At 43.7% G+C, this 22,227-nt stretch overlaps 1 long non-coding RNA gene across 1 annotated transcript in view; it reads left to right on the forward strand.

Moving 5' to 3' along the window:
* LOC105739905 overlaps nt 1–22,227 on the forward strand; it is a 108,224-nt gene that overhangs the window by 47,634 nt on the left and 38,363 nt on the right. The window lies entirely within an intron of this gene.

Consider the following 22,227-nt stretch of genomic DNA (forward strand, 5'->3'; position numbering starts at 1 on the left):
TCTGTTTTGTCCACTTATGTGTCGCCAGTGCCCAGAGCTGGGTCTGGCTTCTGATGAATACTCAGCACTCATTGACTGAATGAAGAATGAATGGAAAGATGGACTGATGGATAGACTGCCTGCAAGACAGGCTGTGTGGCTGACTTGAGATAGTGTCCTCAGGACCTCCTTGACTGGCCTTGGAGCCATTAAGGAGGGAAGGAGAGAGGTGAAGGTAAAGTTGATGCAGGAGGAGAGAGACCTCCTGAATCATCTTTGTCTTCCTTGGACAGCCTGGTGGAGGCTGGGGTTTGCATCTCTCACTGTGTGCGTGCTGAACAAATCAAAAGTCATGGTCCCGGGAGCCTGAGCCTCATCCTGTGCTACATGTTTTACATGCATTATATTATTTGGAGCTCACTTAATCCAAGGAGGGTAGTATTATTGTCCTCATTTACATATAAAACAATGGCCTCAGGAAGGGAGGAAAATTTGCCCCAAGGTCACAGGGCTTTTTAGTAGAGGAGTTGGGATTTGATCCTAGGTGTTTCTGATTTGCAAGCCATTGACCTTGAAGTTACACTCTACAAGTGTTGCTCTCCTTAAACTTCTCCCTTTTGTTGAAAGGAAAGACTCCACTTTTGCTGTGTGTGCATCTTGGGAGGAGTACAGGCTCTGCCCCTAAATCATAGCCTCAATGTGAGTGCTGTGCTGGGAATGGGCCATCAGTGTGGTGACGGATCCCCACCGTCCATCACGCCCCCGCAGCACTGTGACATGCAGCGCTGGAATGTAATCAGAGTGATGGTGTCCTGATCTATAGGGATGTTCATCATCTCAGGGCTGGTACCTTGACATATTACCGTAGCTTGCTGTCAGTGGGACAGCCCCTTAATGTATTTCCGTAATACATCACCCACTGATGGTGATCAAGGAGGCCTGCTGATGCTAGTCGGCTGGAGCCCTTTCTGTGAGTCTCCCTGAGTTCTTGGCCTCTTAAAAATTCATGTGAGTTTGTGTGTGCCTTGGGAGAGAGCATAAGAGAAGGAGGCAGGAACAGAGACTGAAAGATGAAGAAAAGATGAGAATAGAGAGACAGAAAGATGAGAAGGAAAAGAAAAGGAAGAGATGGGAAAAGAAAGGGAAGAGAGCAAGAAAGATTGGAGAGGAAATGAATGGGAAGAGAAAATAAGAGAAAAGACGTGGGCCGGGGGGGAGATAAAGATGGCAGAGAAGAAAGAGTGAAAAACAGGAGGAAGAGAAGGTTCAAGGGAGAAGAAGGGAAGGAACCAGAAGAATCAAGGCAAAGTTGTGGTGTAAACAGAGAGCAGCAGGAGAGAGTAGGGAAGCACCCAGCTCTGGAGTGAAGCACAGGTGTTGTTGGAGATTCGGATCCTTTTATTTAGCCTTGGTGGAGGCCTGGCTCTCCTGGAGGCTAGAAGGGCTGTGGGAGTAGGTGGGGCTGCCCGAAGGGAATGGGATACGAAAATTCTTTCTCCCTCCACAGACAGCAAAGAGGTTTTTGTGGTCAGCCACAACCTTTCTCATTCTGCCTCCATTGTTGCAGAGGTCACCTGGGTGGGAAGAGTCTCAAAACTGCATCTTCACCCCCTCACCCACCATGTCCACCTGAGCTCTGAACATCTTTGCTCAGACTGCCCAACAGCACCACAAGCTCAGAAACCTCTAACTGTGGTCATTCACTCTACCCCTGGTCTCCCTTCTGGCTTCCCCATTGCAATGAAAGGTGTTGCCAGTCTCTAATGCCCTGGTTCACAGGGGCATCTTGTCTCGTTATTCTCTCCACATTTAGATCTATCAGATTCGTAGAGCAACTTAGCCTCTTTGGGCTTCTTATCTACTTCTGTTTGCCTCACCCATTATCTAGACCCTTTAAAAGCAGAGTCTGGAAACTGACTCAGCAAGCAAGAACCATTTCTTCTTAGAAGCTGAGGATGGATTATACACTAGTGATTTTATTTCCTATTACATGTGAATCACTTTCGCCCCTGGCCCATGAGTACTACAACTGGGAATCAAGGTGAAGATCTGACAAGAAAATAGGTAGCAAACCGAGTAGTCAAGAAAGTTCAAAAGAGACAGTTTCAGAAGAAAAGTGGGGACTGGGCAATTGGCTCAAGAATGAGACTGAATGGAGGTGTGAACGGGGGCGCCGCTTCTATGTAGAACCTGGCACATGCTCTGGGTTGGCTGCTGCTGCTGCTAAAAGGGCTCTCAGGCCCTTGCAAGGTCAAGGCTGAACTCCTTGCCTTGGCATTCAGGGCCCCTGACAGCCTGGCCTATATGTTCCATTCCTGTCCTATCTCTCATTGCTCCCCCTTTACTGATACCCCATTTACTGCAGCCAGCTTCCCCTGCCTGCCTCTCTCTAGTGCTTAGCCTTTATTAGGGTGCTCTGTCCCCCCATTGCTTCCTGTCTACATTCTACCCCATTTCAAGGCTTCACTTAAGTTTCTCCTCTGTGGAGCCTTCTCTCCTCTTGTTATGCTGATTATGTCTCTCACTGACTTGGCCACAGTGTGTTGCATCTCCCCAGCGAGACCCTAAGCTCTCTGAGGGCAGGGGTTGTGTATTCTATTTCTCTGTAACCCTCACAGTAGGGCTAGAATAAAGCCCTTCCGAATGAACAAATGTAAACTGGCAGTAGTGTGAGTCCTGAAAGGAAAGAGGGACCAAGATGAGGCCTCGTGATGAGGCACAGTGGCCCTGGCCTGGCTCCTGAGCAAACTCCTCTTTATCGCTCCAGGCCTGAGTTTCCTCATATGTGGATTGAAAGGATTGATGAGATCTATGACCTGCACTTAAAAAGGAAAAAAAAAACCCTTAAGCCTGTTAGTTCCGGATAATTACAGATTCACATGCAAGTGTAGGAAATAATACAGAGAGATCTCATGTACCCTTCACCTATTTTTTCTCCAATGGTATTATCTTGCAGAATTACAGTATAACAACTACGATATTGATATTAATACAGTCAAGATACAGGCCAGGCATGGTGGTAGGTCATGCCTGTAATCCCAGCACTTTGGGAGGCCAAGGTGGCAGATCACTTGAGGTCAGGAGTTTGAGACCAGCCTGGCCAACATGGTGAAACCCCCATCTCCACTAAAAAATACAAAAATTAGCCAAGCATGGTGGTGCACACCTGTGGTCCCAGCTACTAGGGAGGCTGAGGCAGGAGAATTGCTTGAACCCAGGAGGTGGAGGTTGCAGTGAACCGAGATCACTCTACCGCACTCCAGCCTGGGTGACAGAGTGAGACTCCATCTCACACACACACAAAAAAATACAGTCAAGATACAAAATGAGTCCATCACCATGAAGATCACTTATCTTGCCCTATTATCAACATCTCTATGTTCCCCTCACCCTCCACCCTCATCCCTGACCCCTAGAAACCATGAATCTATTCTCCACTTGAAGTATTTTGCCATTTCAAGAATGCTATATAAATGGAATCATACAGTATAGAACCTCTGTGATTGCCTTCTTTCACTCAGCATAATTCTCTGGGGATTCATTCAGGTTGTTGCATGCATCAATACTTCATTCCTTTTTATTGCTACGTAGTATTTCATGGTATGGATGTACGATTGTTTGTTTAACCATTCACCACTGATGGACCTCTGGGCTGTTTCTAGTTTTGGTGAATACAAATAGAGCTACTGTAAACATTTGTGCACAGGCTTTTGTGTGAACATGTCTTCATTTCTTTGGGATAAATGCCCAGGAGTGCGATTGCTGGAGCATGTGGTAGATGCATATTTAGTTTTTAAAGAAACTGCCAAAGTGTTTTCCATGGTGGATCTACCATTTTACACTCCCACCAGCAATGTATGAGTTATCCAGTTCCTCTGCAGCCTCACCAGCATTTATCGTTGTCATTACTCTTTATTTTAGCCATTCTGATAGGTGTTTAGTGATATTTCATTATGATTTTAATTTTCATTTCCCTGATGGCTAATGGTGTTGAACATCTTTTCATGTGCTTATTTGTGATCTATATATGCTCTTTGGTGAAATGCTTCTTTATTCATTTTGTTCATTTTTAAATTGCATTATTTGTCTTTTATTGCTGACTTGTGAGAGTTCTTTATATGTTTTAGATACTAATCCTTTGTTGAATATGTGGTTAGCAAATATTTTCTCCCATTTTGTAACTTGTCTTTTTGTTCTTCTAACAGGGAAGATTTTTTTTTCTTTGGAAAAGAAAACAAATTTAGTTTTGATAAAGTTCAATTTATCAATTTTCTTTTCATGGATTATGCTTTGGGTGTTGAGTCTAAGAACTTTTTGCCTAGTCTTAGATCCCAAACATTTTCTTTTATTTTTTTCTAAAAGCTTTGGTTTTGCATTTTCCATTTTGAATTAATTTTTATATAATTATCAAGCATGAGACTTAGGTCAAGGTTCTTTTTTTTTTTTTTTTTTTGGCTCTGAATGCTGTGCAACTGCTCCAGCACCATTTGTGGGAAAAGCTATCTATACTCCATTGAATTGTTTTTGTACTTTTGTCAAAAATTGATTGGGCATATTTATGTGGGTCTATTCCTCGTTTCTCTTTTCTGTTCTATTGATTTATGTGTCGATTACTCTGCCATTACTACACAGTCCTTATTAGAGTGGCTATATGAGTCTTGAAATCTGGTAGACTGATTTCTCCCACTTTATACCTCCTTTTTGAAATTGTTTTTAGCTATTTTAGTTCTTTGCCTTTCCATTTAAATTTTAGAATACTCTTGTTTGTATATACAAAAAATCTTGCTGGGATTTTGATAACAATTCTGCTAAACCTGTATATTATTTTGGAAAAAATGACATTTTTACTTTGTTGAGTTTTCCTATCCAAAAACCCAATATGTCTCTCCATTTATTTAGATCTTTGATTTCTTTCATCAGCTATTGTATGGTCTTCAGTATACAACTCCTATATATATATGTTATTGGATTTATGTCCAAAGTTTTTCTTTTTTTGGACAATTATAAATGATATTGTATTTTTTATGTTGGTGTCCATGTATTCCTTGCTAGTATATAGAAATACAACTGACTTTTATGTATTTGTCTTTTACCTTGTGATAGAACATCACTGGTTAGTTCTAGGAGGTTGTTTACTTGTATTTTGTATTTTTGTAGCATCCTGGAAATTTTCTTTGTAGACAATCATGCTATATCTGCACAGAGACAGTTTTTCTTTTCTGATTTGTATGCTTTTTAGTTCTCTTTCTTGCCTTATTACATTGGCTAACACGTCTAGCACTGTGTTAAATAAGAGTGGTGAGAATGGACATCCTTGCCTGTTTTTAGTCTTAGACGGAAAGCATTCAGTTGTTTACTGTTAAGTATAATGTTACCTGAAGGTATTTGGTAGATGCTTTTTATCAAGTTGAGAAAGCTAGTCCTGTATTCCTATTCTCTTTCTGAGAATTTTTATTGTGAATTGTTGCTGAATTTGATCAAATGCTTTTTTTTTTGCATCAATTGATATGATCATATGATTTTTCATATTTCACCTGTTAATATGGTTGATTACATTAATTAAGTTTCAAATATTGAACCAGTGGCCATCTCTGGAATAAACTCCATTTGGTCATGGTATATTATTCTTTTTATATATTGCTAATATTTTATTAAGGATTTTTGCATCTATATTCATGAGAGATAATGAACTGTATCTTTGTCTGGTTTTGGTATCAGGGTAATACTAGCTTTATAAAAGAATTGGGAGTGTTCCTTTCTCTTCTAGTTTCTGGAATAAATTATGTAGAATTGGTGTCAATTCTTCTTTAAATATCTGGTAGAATTCACCTGTGAAACCATTCAGGCCTGGAGAGTTGTTTTTGTGAATTACAGAAAAGTCATTCACTTTCCTTGAATAATTGTAGGTTGTAGTTATAGATATAGGACTATTTTAATGATCTATTTTCATTAGGTGAATTGTGGCAGTTTGTGTTTTTTAAGGATTTAGTCCATTTCATCTAAGTTGTCAAATTTATGTGTGTAGATTTGTTGTGGTATTCTCTTATTAGGTTTCTGGATGTCTGCAGGGTCTGTAATTATATCACCTGCTTTATTTCTGATATTGATAATTTGTGTCTTCTCTCTTTGTGAGCTTTTTTCTAGAAATTAGCTAATTGTATTGATTTTTTCAAAGAACCAAATGTTTGTTTTGTTGATTTCACGATTGTTTTTCTGTTTTCAGTGTCATCAGTTTTGCTCTCATTTTTATTATTATCTCTCTTCTACTTGCTTTGATTTTATTTTACTCATCCTTTTTGAGACTCTTAGGTGGGAGCTTAGATTACTAACTTCAGACTTTTCCTTTTTCTCTAATGTATGTACTTAGTGTTACAAATTTTCTCCTCAGCATTTTAGCTGTGTCCCACAAATTTTTATATGTTCTATTTTCATTTTAATTCAGCTCTATGTATTTTTAAAGCTTCCTTTGAGACTTCCTCTATGATCTGTGGATTATTTGAAAGCACGTTTTTTAGTTTCCAAGTGTTTGGAAATTTTTCTGTTATCTTTCTGTTGGTGATTTCTAGTTTGATTCCATTTTGGTTGGTGAAAATACTCTGTGTGATTACTATTGTTATAACTTTGAGAGTTGTTTTATGGCCTAGGATACAGTCTATCTTGGTTTATGTTCTGTGGGCACTTGAAAACAATGTGTATTCTGCTGTTATTGGGTGAGGTGCTCTATAAATGTTGATGAGAATCCATTGTTAATGGTGATGACTTCTTCTATATCCTTGCTGGTTTTCTGTCTGGTCATTCTGTAAATTGTTGACAGAGGGATAGTTAAGTCTCAAATTTTATTGATAATTTCTTCTTTTAGTTATATTTGTTCTGTTTCACATATTTTGCATCTTTTTATTTGGTGAATTCACATTTAGTATTGTTAGGTCTTCTTGGTAGGTTGACTCTTTTTTTTGAGAAGAAATCTTGCTCTGTTGCCCAGGCTGGAGTGCAGTGGCACGATCTTGGCTCACTGCAACCTCTGCCTCCCGGGTTCAAGCGATTCTCCTGCCTCAGCCTCCTGAGTAGCTGGGATTACAGGCACCCGCCACCACACCTGGCTAATTTTTGTATTTTTACTAGAGATGGGGTTTCACCATGTTGATCAGGCTGGTCTTGAACTGCTGACCTCATGATCCGCCCACCTTGGCCTCCCAAAGTGCTGGGATTACAGGCATGAGCCACCATGCCTGGCTGCAATTAATGCTTTGACACAACAGTTCTGTGTGCAAGCCTGGTTTTTTAGATGTTTTGAATGCTAGCCATCTCCACTATTCTTTTTTTTTTTTTTTTTTTTTTTTTTGAGGTAGAGTCTTGCTCTGTAGCCCAGGCTGGAGTGCAGTGGTGCAATCTCGGCTCACTGCAACCTCTGCCTCTTGGGTTCAAGTGATTTTCCTGCCTCAGCCTCCCAAGTATCTAGGATTACAGGCACGCACCACCATGCCCAGCTAATTTTTGTATTTTTGGTAGAGACGGGGTTTTGCCACGTTGGCCAGGCTGGTCTCAAACTCCTGACCTCAGGTGATACACTGTCTTGGCCTCCCAAAGTGTTGGGATTACAGGTGTGAACCATTGCGTCTGGCCAACACTTTTATCATTACATAATGTCTTTCTCTCTCTCTGGTGATTTTATTTACTCCAAAGTCTACTTTATCTGATTATTGATATAGCCACTCTTGCTTTCTTTTGAATATATATATATATATATATTTCAATTGTTAAAAAACTGTCAACTTGCTTTTGTCATTGTATTAGTTTGTTCTCCTACTGCTATAAAGAAATACCCGAGACTGGGTAATTCATAAAGAAAAGAGGTTTAATTGGCCCATGGTTCCACAGGCTCTACAGGAAGCATGGCAGCATCTGCTTCTAGGGAGGCCTCAGGGAGCTTTTACTCATGGTAGAAGGCAAAGTGGGAGCAGGCATCTTACATGGCAGGAGCAGGACCAGGACCAAGGTGGGGCAAGGGAGGTGCTACACACTTTTAAACAACCAGATCTTGTGAGAGCTCTGTCATGAGAAGAGCACCAAAGGGATGGTGCTAAACCATTCATGAAGAATCCACCCTCATGATCCAATCACTTCCCACCAGGCCCCACCTCCAATAACGGGGATTAAAATCGAACATGAAATTTGGGTAGGGACACAGATCTGAACTGTATCAGTCATTATATTTGAAGTGAGTGTGTTGTAGCAGTATTTAGTTGGGTAATACTTTGTATCTATTCTGCCAGTCTCTATCTTCTAATTGGTGTATTTAAACTATTTAATTTGACTATTGATATGTCAGAGTTTAAGTTAATATTTTATTATTTGTTTCTTGTTTGTTTTCTGCTTCTGTTTGTTATTTTGCCTTCCTATGAGTTACTTGGACATTTTTGAGGATTTTACTTTGATTTTTCTACAGTGTTCTTAAGTATATCTATTTGTATAGGATTTTAGTGGTTGTTCTAGGTATTATATTATATATTCATAACTTTTTACAGACTACTGGTATGATCAGCTTACCATCCAGATGAAGTGTGGAAAACTTCATATCCCTTTATATCTCTTATCCATTCAAAACCACATTTTGAATACCTGTTGCTTCAACCATCAAACATAAGTTATAAAACTAAATAACAAAAGGAAAGTCTATTGTTTTAACTCATATTTGTGCTTAATATGTTCTTTATTTCATCCTGATATTCCAGGGTTTCTTCTTCAATAGTTTCCTTTCTGTTCAGAGAAATTTCTTTAGTTATTCTTTTAAGGTAGGTGTGTTGTAAACAAATTCTCTCAGTTTTCCTTTATCTGTGAATATCTTGATTTCTGTGAATATCCTTCATTTTCAAAGGACAGTTTTGCTGAGTGTAGGATTCTGGACTGACACTTCTTTTCCCCGAGCACTGGAAAAATATTGTGCTGTTTCTTCTGGCTTTTATGGTTCCTGATGAGAGATCCACTGTCATTTAGTTTTTCTTCTATAGGTAAGGTGTCATTTTTCTCTGGCTACTTTCAAGATTTTTTCCTTGTCTTTCGTTTCCAGAAGCCTTGTCATAGATTTCATTGGCTTTATCCTGTTTGAGGTTCGCTAAAATTTAGGAAATTTTCAGCCATTATTTCTTCTAGTACTTTGTCAGTCCTGCTCTCACTTCTTCTGGGACTCTGATGACAGGAAATCAAATATATTTTGCTATAGTCTCACAGGTTTCTGAAAATGTGTGTGTGTGTGTGTGTGTGTGTGTGTGTGTGTGTGTGTGTGTGTTTATTTTCTCTTTGATTTTCAGATTGGGTAATTTCTATTATTCTATCTTCCAGTTCACGGATTCCTTCTTCTCTTCCCTCCATTCTGCTGTTGAGCCCAATCACTGAGTTTTTAATTTTGGTTATTGTATTTTTTAATTCTAAAATTTCTATTTGTTTCGTGTTTACATCTTTTATTTATTGACTGAGGCTTTCTATTTTGTCATTTGTTTCAAGCATGTTCATAATTGCTATTGAAGCATTTTTATGATGACTGCTTTAAATTCTTTGTGAGATGACTTTCAATCTCTGTCATTTCAGTGTTGAAATCTATTGTCTTTTTTCATTCAGTTTGAGATCTTCCTTCTTGGTATGATGAGTGATTTTTAAATTTATATCTGGATATTTTTCATTATATTATGAGACTCTGAGTCTTATCTTAAACCATCTGGTTTAGCTGGCTTTTTTTTTTTTTTTTTGACATTGGTTTAGCTGAGTGGGGATTGAACAGTGGGGAGACTACTGCTTTGTCCCTGCAAGGTGGAGGTAGGAGTCCAGGTTCTCCACACAGTCCTCATTGATATGTGAGAAGGGGTCTGTCATTACTGCTGGGTAGGGATGGGAGCTCCAGCAGCCCACTGATAATGAGGTGTGGGTGACCTTGTTACTGCTGAGCAATGGTAAAAGTCCTGGCTCTCCACTAGGCCTCCCCTAACACCACCTCAGTGGGATGGAATGCCTCCTTCCTGCCAAGCGGGATAGAAGTTAGGCTCCCCACTTGACCTTTGCTGGCATGGGAGATGGTGGGGCCATGATGTTTTTCTAGAGTGAAGCAGTTATCACTTGAATGTTTTCTGTCTCGCTAGGCTGCCCCTTTACTTGTCCTTTGGCTGGAGAGAGTAGGCTTTATTTGGAACTTTTCTTATCTGCACCAGTTGCAGTTTCTAGGTTGTTGGCTTCTTTAACACTAAGTCTAGGATGTGCCATGCACAAAGAAAATCCAAGGACTTCATCATTGTGCAGTTCCTTGAGTCTTAAGGTCCCTAGCCTACCTGCCTTCTATCTACCTTATGTTTATTTTGTATGTAATATCAAGGGCTTTTAGTTGTACATAGCAGCAGGAATAGGGAAAAGTACATCTACTCCATCTTGCTGGAAGCAGAAGTAGATCTGGCCTTTACTTTTAATCTGCTGAGCCATTCAACAAATCTCGTAAGTGGAAGCCCAAAATTTTAGGTAGAAAAATGTTGTTCCAGTTGAAGTGGTAGTGTGGACTGCAACCCTGACCACTAGTTTTCTACCCCCAGTGGCCCTTTGAAGTACTTCCCAGAAGTCCTGGGGCTCCATGGAGAATGCAGGTTGAAAACCAGAGCGTTAAATGACATTTTCTTTTCCTACAATGTGGGATGCAGCCACGAAAAGAGACTGAATGAGACTTGGGCATAGGGGTAAATTTGGGCCAGCAGGAACTGCCTGGCTACTTCCCAAGTGGACCTTTTTTGCCCACAGGAGTCATCTACTCTTTTATTTATTTATTTAGAGACAGAGTCTCACTCTGTCACTCAGGCTGGAGTGCAGTGGTGTGATCTGGGCTCACTGCAACCTCTGCCTCCCAGGTTCAAGCGATTCTCCTGCCTCAGCCTCCCAAGTAGCTGGGATTACAGGTGTGCACCACTATGCCCGGCTAATTTTTGTATTTTTAGTAGAGACGGGGTTTTGCCTTGTTGGCCAGACTGGTCTTGAACTCCTGACTTCAAGTGATCCATCCGCCTCGGCCTCCTCCCAAAGTGCTGGGATTACAGGCGTGAGCCACGGCGCGCCCGGCCTCATCTGCTCTTTAGCATGCCCTGAATTGGCTTCCTTCTTTTCCCTTTCTCACGTCCACGCTCCCTGACTGGCGCGTCCCGCAGTTACCTCTCAAACGAACTACTTTCCCTCAAATCCTTGTCTCAGGGTCTACTTCTGGGGGGAGCCAAACTTAGAAGCATACAGATTTAATCAACGTAATCAGTGCTGTGTGTGAGAATGTTGGTGGTGAGCTGACTTGGAAATGACAAATAAGACCAATCTGTCTCCATGGCACCATCCTCTGAGTGCATTTCTTGTCATCATTTCAGACCCAACTGTGTTGCTACCGGCGCCGGCAGCGCTCTGGGACCCAGGCCTGCTGTGCAGAGCAGTGCCCTCCCACCCCCACAGCCTGCCTCTGAGATCACGCTGGCTAGAACAGACAGTGAAATCTCGGTTCGGGGATCTTTGCCAAGGGGGCTTTCGTGTTTTTGTTGTCTTTTGTTTTGGTTTACTCTGAAAGTACCTGTTCTCAAAGCTGTGATTGAAGAAAAGTTTTCCAGTGCTGCGGGCTGCTTTTCTGTCTTGGATCTTGACCCCTGGCTCCCTGCTGAGGTTTTTCTTTGCTGTTGGTGGGCTCACAGGCACACCCTGCAATCAGAAATCCCCACTGCCCTGCTCTGAGGCTGAAGCAGGAAAATGAGGGACCCCAACCTTGCCTGGTCCTGGAGATTGTCCCACCGCACTCCGCAGAGCTCCTCCCCAGGTCAGCTTGTTGATTCAGCCTTTGCTCTTTTGTCGTGTAGGTGAGGAGCAGGCAGATTCCTGAGTCTTCTGAGATTTCCTCTCTGTTCTTAATCCCAAAGAGTGGCTCTTGTGGTGGAATCTCAGGCTTTGAGAGCAAGCTGTCCCACAAGAGGCGACTTCAGAGAATCTTGATGTCTGATCAATAAAAAACAAACAGACTGTGTTAGGGAGAGATTTAGGAAGGAACTGTTGCAATAGAGAAAGTGTTCTGACTGTGAGATCTGCAGGCATCACAGGTAAGATAGAAAGAGGATTTTCTTGTATAAAAAGGGAGTAAACCAGGCTAGAAAGAACAGGCATGGGGAAGGGAGGTGAGAGGGGGTGACCCTGGGACAGTAGATGGGCAAATGTTTTACCCTGAGGCCAGCCTGTCTCTGGAAGGGCATTAGGATAGGTGGCCTGCTGGCTCATGCTGAGGGTAGGTTAAAATTCAGGGGCCTAGGTGAAGGAGAGAAACTTAACCCAGGTTTTGTTAACGTGCCTTTTGTTCCAATTAATTAGTGGGAGCAAAATAGTTAACGATTTATGAGACAAAGAAGGGGAATTTAAAGGGTCTGGGTCTGGTCTTGTCATGGATAAGCAAGGGGGCATCTGAGAGTCCTCTGAGAGTCCTATCCAAGTCATATAGAAAGGATGCTTCATTGCAGTAAGCCTTTTCCTGGAACACAAAGGGGTGGAAGGATTTCTTTAACCATCATTATTTTCCAGAATCACAGAGCTCAGATAAAATTCAACATTGTCAGTCCCATCCTGGGAGTTGAGTTGCACCCTGCAGGAAATAAACTAGACCCAGCATTTCTCCATGAGGACGAGATCCCCGTGGGAGCTGCTCTCACCTGGAGAGAAGCTTCCTCCCTGCTCTAGTGGGCGTGGGCCAGGGCTCCGGGGGCTTTCCAGGCACTGTTCTTGGGTGCTGCTCATAGCACAGAGCTGAGCTTCCCTCCTCCCACCCTCCTACCCTCCCAGCTCCCGGCCGCCCCCTTCTCCGCCTGCCACACAGCTGTTTTGCCAACATCATTGCCTGATTATCTTTCAAGTGGCTTCTCGGAGCAGATGTTCCCGGCTCCTTCCTGCCTCGAAAACAAACAGGCGCTATCTCTCCTGGGGAAAATCCCTCCGCTGCCACAGACTCTTCTTGAGAGGTTCGGGGATGTCTGTGAAATCTCTCTGGGCTGCTCTTTGCCAGGAATTTGGCTCTGGATGGATGGCAGGGGCTCCTCAGGTCTTTCAAGGTGTCCGTGGCCCCTCGAGGGGCATTGGGAGTGGGGAAGCACACTTTTAACAGAATCAGATTCCAGTCTAGGTGAAGCAAGGGTGGTATTTCCTTCTGTTACTGTGTCTCGATCTTATTTAACCTTTTGAAAAACATCAACATCTATCAACTTTGATTCTGAAAGACGCTCTGGGGGGTTGTCCTTGGTTGGAAATCCCTGTTTGTTTCTGATAGCCCCACCAACAAGAAGATGTTGTCAGGCTTGCTTTTTGAGGTTTGTATTATGAAAGCAATAGGTTTTTGGTTTCCCTTTTATGAATATGAAAGTCTAGTATAAAGTCGAATGTCTTTTAAAATGTGCTCAACTCATCTCCTTACCCACAGTGAGAATCAGGGCTCTTCGTGGCCCCCAGGCAGCTGCTTACAGGGTGGGCAGGATAACCTTGCCTCTCTAACCTGCTGTGTGCAAAAAATTGCACCCTCAGCAATTCCCCTTTTGGAGGGAAGGCTTGAATGCACAGGTAATACACATTGGCCACAGCCTGCAAACTGCTCTGGCAGAGGAGGAGAGAGGCACAGGCTGGGGCATGCCTGGGGAGGAAGATGGGGCATTGGGAAGACCGCAGCAGTGAGATCTCTCTGGAGGAGAGGGTCACCTGAGGATGCTGAGCTGGGAGGTAGGAAGGCAGGAAAAGGAAGCCCTCCTGGTGTGTGCAGAGGGATGCGGATTGCCAGCATTCCTGCTCGCCTTGGCCCACCCGAGAACTCTGGGAGCTGGTAAAAGACAGAATAAAATCACATGTGAAATACGTTTGAGGGTCTGTTCCCAAGTTTTCCACTGATTTGGGATGACGTCCTTGCTTCTGTCCATTCTGAAATCCCCAACCCCTCCCCGACTTTGTCGCCAGAGTATCCTCCTTTGTCGCACTCAGTCCTGCCTTACTCTTCTCTGACTCACCCCAGCATTCCCCTGGAAGCGTGCACATGGCTGCATCTCATGGCTCCTGCCCTCGTCATGCTTAACAGACAGACTCTGTTGATCACCTGGTCCTGATGTGCCCCTACTCTGTTGGCCTCTGAGGTACCACCCTCTCCTGATTTCTGTCTTACATCTCTGCCTATTTCCTTTCTTTCTCCTTTGCTGGTTTTTCCTCACTGATCTGCAAATGTGCAGATTTCTCAGTGATGGGGCCCCTGCCCTCCTCTAATCTTTTCTTAGACCAGCGTTCTACACATGTCAGATAGCATCCAAACACTCTGGGGTGTTTGTCAAACATATGGACTCCTTAGCTCTATCTCTAGACATCTCTTCTGGGGAGCCTGGGGTCCCAGAAATTTGCATGTTCAACAAGCACCCCAAAGATTCCAAGAAAGTTCTGCACTGCACTGCACTGCTGCATGATTAAGCCCATCCAGTCCCAAGGCATTGCTGAGTATTTACCTGCTGACAACTCCCCATTTCACATCTCCAGCTCCAGGCTTGTATCTCCAAATCTACTTTATGTCTCCATTTGGATACCACCCAAGCGTCTGAGCCTGAGCATCTCCAGAAGGAAACTCTTGATTTTCCTCCCCAAACCATGTTTCCTTAGTCCCATCCCCGGTAATGAAAGCACCAACCCCCAGCAGATCCTCCAGACTTCCCATTCTGCCAGTCCTATGTCCAAAACATTAACAAATCCTGCCAGCAGTGTTCACCTTCAGAACACTTTTCTACCTGGCTGCATTTCCTTCCTCTGGTACCACTGCCACTCTGCTCCAAGCCACCTTTATCGCTGCCCGGATGTCTGCAGTGGGTGCCTAAGTGGTCTCCTGCCCTAACTTATTCTTCTGCACCAGCTAAGGAGGAAGTATGAAACACACAGCAGCCCCTGTTGCTCCCTTTAGTGGCTTCTCATCGCACTTAGAATGAACTCCCCAGGCCCTGTGCCGTCTGGCTGCCACCCACCTCTCCACCTCCTCTGTTGTCACTCTGTGCCTTGCTTCTTGGGTACCGTCCATGTTAAACTTCTTTCTGTTCCCTGAATGGGCCAAACACTTTCCTGCCTCAGGGCTTCTGTACATGCTGTTCCTTCTGCCCAGAATGCTCTTCCCTGGTTCTTCAAGTGTTTTTATTTATTTTTATTTATTTATTTTTTATTTTATTTATTTATTAATTTTTTGAGACGGAGTCTTACTGTGTCGCCCAGGCTGGAGTGCAGTGGCGCGATCTCGGCTCACTGCAAGCTCTGCCTCCCGGGTTCACACCATTCTCCTGCCTCAGCCTCCCGAGGAGCTGGGACTACAGGCGCCCACCACCACGCCCGGCTAATTTTTTGTATTTTTAGTAGAGATGGGGTTTCACCATGTTAGCCAGGATGGTCTCGATCTCCTGACCTCGTGATCCGCCCGCCTCAGCCTCCCAAGGTGCCTTCAAGTGTCTTTGGCTCCTCCCTATCCTTTAGGTTGGAGTTTCCTGACTTCCTTGTTATCATATTATTTCTTTCATCCTATAATTTCTGATCATGGCAATCTGTTTATTCTTCCACAGACACTCATAATTTTTAACTATGCATGTGTTAATAATTATTTATGTCTTTTTGGTTCCTTTTACAAGACAGTGTGTTCTACGAGGGCAGGGGCTATTCTGTTTTCCTTACCTAGTGCAGAGTAGCACCTGACAAACATTTGTTGAATGAATGAAGTGAATTTTATTTCATCCAGTTATGCACCATTTGGCTCCAGCCCTGTTATCCTATTGCACTCTATTCTGTTCAGACCTGTTTGCGTCTGTTCTGCCCTGTGCTGGTCTGTTGAATCCTATTCTATTCTGCTGCGTCCTGTTCTAGTCTATTCTGTCCTGTTCCATTCTGTTCTGACCTGGTCTAGCCTACTCTGTCCTGTTTTATCCTGTCCTGTCTTGTTCTACTGTATTCCAACCTGTTCCAGTCTGGTTCAGCTCGCTTCGTCTGTTCCATGCTCTCCTATTCTGTTCCATTCTAGTTTGCTTTTTTCGTCCTACTTCTTTCTGTCTGTATCGTACTGTTCTTGCTTCTATTCCATCACATCCTGCCCCAATCCACACTGTTTGCTCAATTCTCATTGACTTCATCTCATTTAGTCTCACTCCAGCACATTTCATCCTGGTACTTTGCTCAAGCTTTTTGGAATACCTGCTTTGTGCCCAGTCTTCTTCAATGGATCCATGAGATTATCAGAGAAAGAAACATCATCCTGGGTCTGAGATGACCCCTCTAAAGGGTGAGTGAATGGCGAGAGGGGAGAGATTGACATCGGGGTCTTCGCTGACCTATGATGGGGCGTGCTTGGTTAGGAAGAGAAGGCAATGGCATGAGAGGAAGCAGGGAATGGGCCCTGGAGTGTGGATGAGGCTCTGAGGACTTCAGCTTGGGAAACTTAAGCAGGAGCCTGGGGCTGGGGCAGGCAGAGAGTACAAAGTAATGGGAGATCAAGGTGCAAAGGTAGGTTTTTCTCCTTCTGTGGTTGACTGGTGCTTTGATGTTTTCGAAGAAGGACACTTCCATGGTTTGGAAATGACTGTCGGGACACCATCCAGCCTGCTGCCATAAGGACATCAGGAGTGGCAGTGTTGTCCAGTGGAATGGGAATCTCTGGGCAGGCTGCTTAGCCTTTCTGAGCCTCAGTTCCCACATCTGTAAAATGGTCATAATAACACCTACCTTGAGTTTTGTGAAGATAAATAGCTTAGACCAGTGCCTGACCTATTGTAGGTGCCCACACAATGTTCACCCTCTCCTACCTTGCCACTGATCACTCTAGTCCACCCTGATGTTACTAGGTTAGCTCTGAACCTCACTTCTCCCCATTGTGAAATGGAGACAGTGTGAAGCAAGCAGGAAGTATTAGAGAGGCTCTGTAGAATTGCGGTTTTGAGCTTGAAGGGCCTGGATGCATGATAAATGCTTGTTGATTGAATGATTGATTATAGCTCCCTACACCCACCATAATACTTAGCATGGAGGTGGGAGCACACAGGAGGTACCTAATAAATAACCATGGACTTGTAACAAATATAAAAAGAACCTGAAAGAGTAGAAGGTGGGTGACACCCTTTCCAAAGCAGACCAGACAGGTAGATGCTGGGACTGAGCTGATGAAATTTGCACCAAACCTCCAAATATATTCAGAATCAGGGAATTAGGAGACAATGGAGGAGGCTGCCAAAAAGAATTTATCTTGGAAGTGGAGCTTGGGGAATAGCACTAATATTTTCGGAAATTGAAACTCCAACCATGAAATTGCCTATCATTTATCATACATGGTCTCTCAAAGGGGAAACTGGAAAGCATTTAGTCTTATTGCTTTTTAAACACATGATTGCTGAGCATAGCCATCCAGGCTGAGGTTTTAAGAGACAACATGTCTGAAAGAGTCTGGCCAGCAAGTCACTCCAACCTAATGCAAGGCCGCTCTCTGCAGACTCTCCTATGTCAAGCACCCTGAGCCACGCGTGGTGAGGGTGCAACCCAGGCCAGGCTTGGGTGACTGGGTGTGGTGCCAATTCTAGCTTTCATAGAAAACTCTAAGTCTGAATTTTCCCCCAGCTCCTTCTTGATGCCCAATAGCTATCTCATTATTAAAGTCATTTGCACTTTTAGTTCCGAACTTCTTTGGAAAGGGTCCCACTGATGACTTCCACTTCCACCTCTGTATTGATGCTTATCAAATTTCTCTCTTTCCTAGACTTACTGGGGATTGCAGGCCTCTACATGCAACCACCACCCAGGTCTCTTCACCTGAAATGCCCATAGGTTCATTAAATGCAGCATGTTTGAACTGTAGACAACATTCTCCCAAGCTTCCTGGCTTGGCAAAGGGCATCCCTGCTGCCCTGAGAGCTGGAACAGACTCTGAGGCACAGAGTGACAATCGCCCATGTGTGTCAGCAGTTTGAAGGTGGCATTCTGCTATCACAGGGCTCATGATAGTTGATCTCCCAACAAGGGGCAGGTTGAGAATATCCACTAGTGGATCTGAGGTCAGTGAATAGGAAAGGAGGCTGGGGGCTTTCTGGAGCAGCTCTTGTACAGGGAGCCCAGTGTTTGCACTTGGACTGATATATGTTTGAAATTGTAAGGGAAGGCCGGGCGCGGTGGCTCACGCTTGTAATCCTAGCACTTTGGGAGGCCGAGGCGGGCGGATGACGAGGTCAGGAGATCGAGACCATGGTGAAACCCCGTCTCTACTAAAAATACAAAAAATTAGCCGGGCGTGGTGGCGGGCACCTGTAGTCCCAGCTACTTGGAGAGGCTGAGGCAGGAGAATGGCGTGAACCCAGGAGGCGGAGCTTGCAGTGAGCCGAGATCGCGCCACTGCACTCCAGCCTGGGTGACAGAACGAGACTCCGTCTCAAAAAAAAAAAAAGAAGTTGTAAGGGAGACAGGAGGTGAGCACAGACTAAAGTCCTCTCAAGCCACCCTTCTGCTCCCAATAAGCTTGTAAGGAGAGCAGGGAAGGAACTGTTAAATTGTTATTACCACCCATAGATGAAGAACCTGAGTTTGCAAGAGACTGTATAACTTATCCAAAGCCACAAAGCTAGAGGTGGTGTCCATGAGGTTCCCACCAGGCCTTCTGATGACCGGCATCGTGTTCTTTCTCCTGAACAGAGAAGTGCCCAGGACAATGGCCAGTACACTTGACAGCGAGTCAGAAGATGTGAGTTCTCACTCCTGCATGGCCACTAAAAATACCCAGCTACTGCCTGCTCTGCAGTCCTTGGGTGGGCCCTGGGAAATGGGGGTGTCTATGAAGCAGCACCCCCTGGGGCTCTACACTCTCCCTGGACAGTGCACTCTCACCTCTGGCTACAGTGACCATCTCTGTACTGATGATATCTGGACCCTCATCTTTAACCCAATCTGTAGGACACCTCTCTTGGGAAACCCTACAGGCACCACTAAGTGAATATGTGTTTTGGGAATTCCAAGTTCCTTCCTGGCAATCTTCATCTCGAGCCCTCATTAACTTCCTTCCCACCAGAAAGGCTCTCAAGTTAGGTTTCACTGATTTTCTCTCACATTTCTTCCAGAACCACCACCACAAATGGTTATGTCATGAATGTGCCTTTGCATTCTGTGAGACAACTATTGATTTTTGCATTGTCCTGCATGCTATCCAGTGCCTCTTGTATAAGGATCACTAAGGCAAATGCCTGCTATAATTGAGTCCTGGCCAGGGTTGGGGATAGGCTGGACACTGAGATCTCTGGAAACAGCAATATTTTTCCTTTTATTAAACATCCAGACTCAAACATTTCCCTTCATAGCTTGATTACCAGAAAGCTCAGACAAAATGAAATGCTCCATCCTAGCAATTGTATTAGCCCACATTGTAATATATATTTTTCTTTTTCTTTGTACATGTCAATTTTTTATTGTGGTAAAATATGCATAGCATAAAACTTATTTTATTTTATTTTTATTTATTTATTTTTTAATTTTTTTTTTTTGAGACGGAGTCTCGCTCTGTTGCCAAGATGGAGTGCAAGGGCACGATCTCGGCTCACTGCAACCTCTGCCTCCTGGGTTCAAGGGATTCTCCTGCCTCAACCTCCCAAGTAGCTGGGATTACAGGTGCCTGCCACCACTCCCAGCTAATTTTTGTATTTTTAGTAGAGATGGGTTTTCACCATGTTGGCCAGGTTGGTCTCAAACTCCTGACTTCAGGTGATCCGCCCGCCTCTGTCTCCCAAAGTGCTAGGATTACAGGCGTGAGCCACCGTGCCCAGACTAAAACTTGTTTATTTATTTATTTTTAACTATTTTTAAGTGTACAGTTCAGCACCATTAAATGCATTCATATTGCTGTGCAGCCATCACCACCATCCATCTGCAATATTTTTTCTTTTATTAAAGATCCAGACTCAAACATTTCTCTTCATAGCCTGGTTACCAGAAAGCTCAGACAAAATGAAGTGCTCCATCCTAGCAATTGTATTAGCCCACATTGTAATATATATTTTTATTTTTATTTGTATATTTTTTATTGTGGTAAAATATACATAGCATAAAACTTTTTTAAAACTATTTTAAGTGTATAGTTCAGCAATGTTAAATGCCTTTATATTGCTGAGCAGCATCACCACCATCCATCTTCAGAACATTTTTTTTAATCTTCCCAAACTGAAACCCTATACCCATTAAACAATAATTTCCCATTACCTTCTCCCCTCAGCCCCTGGCAATCACCATTCTACTTTCTGTCTCTGTGAATTTGACTTCTCTAGGCACCTCTGTACATGGAACCCTATAGTGTTTGTCCTTTTGTGACTGGCTAATTACACTTAGCATAACATCCTTAAGGTTCACCAAGTTGTAGCATGTGCCAGAATTCCCTTCCATTTATTTATTTATTTGAGACAGAGTCTCACTCTGTCGCTGAGGCTTGAGTGCAGTGATGTGATCTCAGCTCACTGCAACCTCCCGCCTACGCCCGGGCTTGAGCGATTCTCCTGCCTCAGCCACCTGAGTAGCTGGGCTTACAGGCACGCACCACCACTCTTGGCTAATTTATTTTTTGTATTTTTAGTAGAGATGGGGTTTCACCATGGTCAGGAGTTGGCCAGGCTTGTCTCGAATTCCTGACTTCAAGTGATCCACCCACCTTGGCCTCCCAAAGTGCTGGGATTACAGGCATGAGCCACTGCGCCTGGCTCCTCCTTTCCTTTGAAAGGCTAAATAATATTTCATTGTATGTATATACCACATTTTCTTTATCCATTGATCCATCAATAGACATCTGGGTTACTTTCACCTCTTGGCTATTGTGAATAATTCTTCTGGGACTATGGATGTTCAAATCCCGACTTCAGATTCTTTTGGGTCTGTATCTGTACATGGTTTTTAATTTTCTGTTTTAACAGCTTTATTGGATGTATGCCTATTAATATAAGAAGTAAATATACCTGGCTAGGTGCGGTGGCTCAAGCCTGTAATCCCAGCACTTTGGGAGGCCGAGGCAGGTGGATCACGAGGTCAGGAGCTCGAGACCAGCCTGGCCAAGATGGTGAAACCCCATCTCTACTAAAAATACAAAAATTAGGTGGGTGCAGTGGTGGGTGCCTGTAATCCCTGCTACTTGGGAGGCTGAGGCAGAAAAATTGCTTGAACCCAGGAGACTGAGGTTGCAATGAGCCGAGATCACACACTGCCCTCCAGCCTGGGTGACAGAGAAAGACTTTGCCAAAAAAAAACCATAAAAATAAAAATAAAAAGAAGCAAATATATCTAACCTGTAATGAGTAGCACTGTATGCCTGGCACTGTTCTAGTTCTTTGATCATTGTAATGTATATTTTACAGTTGGGCAATTGCTCTTTTTTGGAAGAAGGTGGAATATCAGTTGTAACAAAGCCATTAACTAACTAAGCTGCCTCTACTTTCTTACTCCTGACATATTCCTCAGCCTGAAGCAACATGACTCCATCCCCAGCACCATGGAAACTGTTTTGGCAGAGGTCACCAGTGACCTTCACGTTGCCAAATCCAGCAGAGACCTTTAGGTCTCTTACTTGCTACTGATTTTGACCCTGTTGACTATTCATCCTTCTTGAACTTCTTCACCGGCACCTGGGACACCACCACTTCCCCCTGTTTCCTTTTCTCCTCTGTCTCTTCAAAGGGTCCTTTCCCTCTGCAGACCCTCAAAGGTGGGCACTTTTAATAGCTGTCTCCTTGAGTTGCTGTTTTTCTCACTTGACACTGCCCTTCCAGATGACTCCAGGTCTTCCATGTCACTGTAGTCACTGCCTGTTGGAGCCGATGACTTCCAAATCTCTACCTCTAGTCTTAGGCTCCACCCTGACCTTCAGTCTCACATATCCAGCCTATTGCATTTCTCTCTAGAGTGCTCCACAGTTATCTTAGCCTTAACGTGTCCCAAGTGGAGCTCATTTTGGCACCTCCCCCTGACCCACTGCCCAATCTCAGCAAATGACATCACAGACCCAGTTGCCTAAGCCACCAACCAATTGACCGTCTTCCAGTTTATCTTCAGACCTCACCCGTCCCACCTCCTTGCTGCTTCTCAGGCTGATCCCTCTTTTCTATTCCTTTTCCTCATTCCAAATTCAGGTCTCATCCTCCCTTGCCTGGAGTGTTAGAACTAGCTGTGGACTGGTCCCCCTCTCTCTAGTCTTGCCCTATTCAAATACAT

The sequence above is a fragment of the Nomascus leucogenys genome, chromosome 6 (genome assembly GCF_006542625.1).
Source record: "Nomascus leucogenys isolate Asia chromosome 6, Asia_NLE_v1, whole genome shotgun sequence".
Lineage (NCBI taxonomy): Eukaryota > Metazoa > Chordata > Mammalia > Primates > Hylobatidae > Nomascus > Nomascus leucogenys.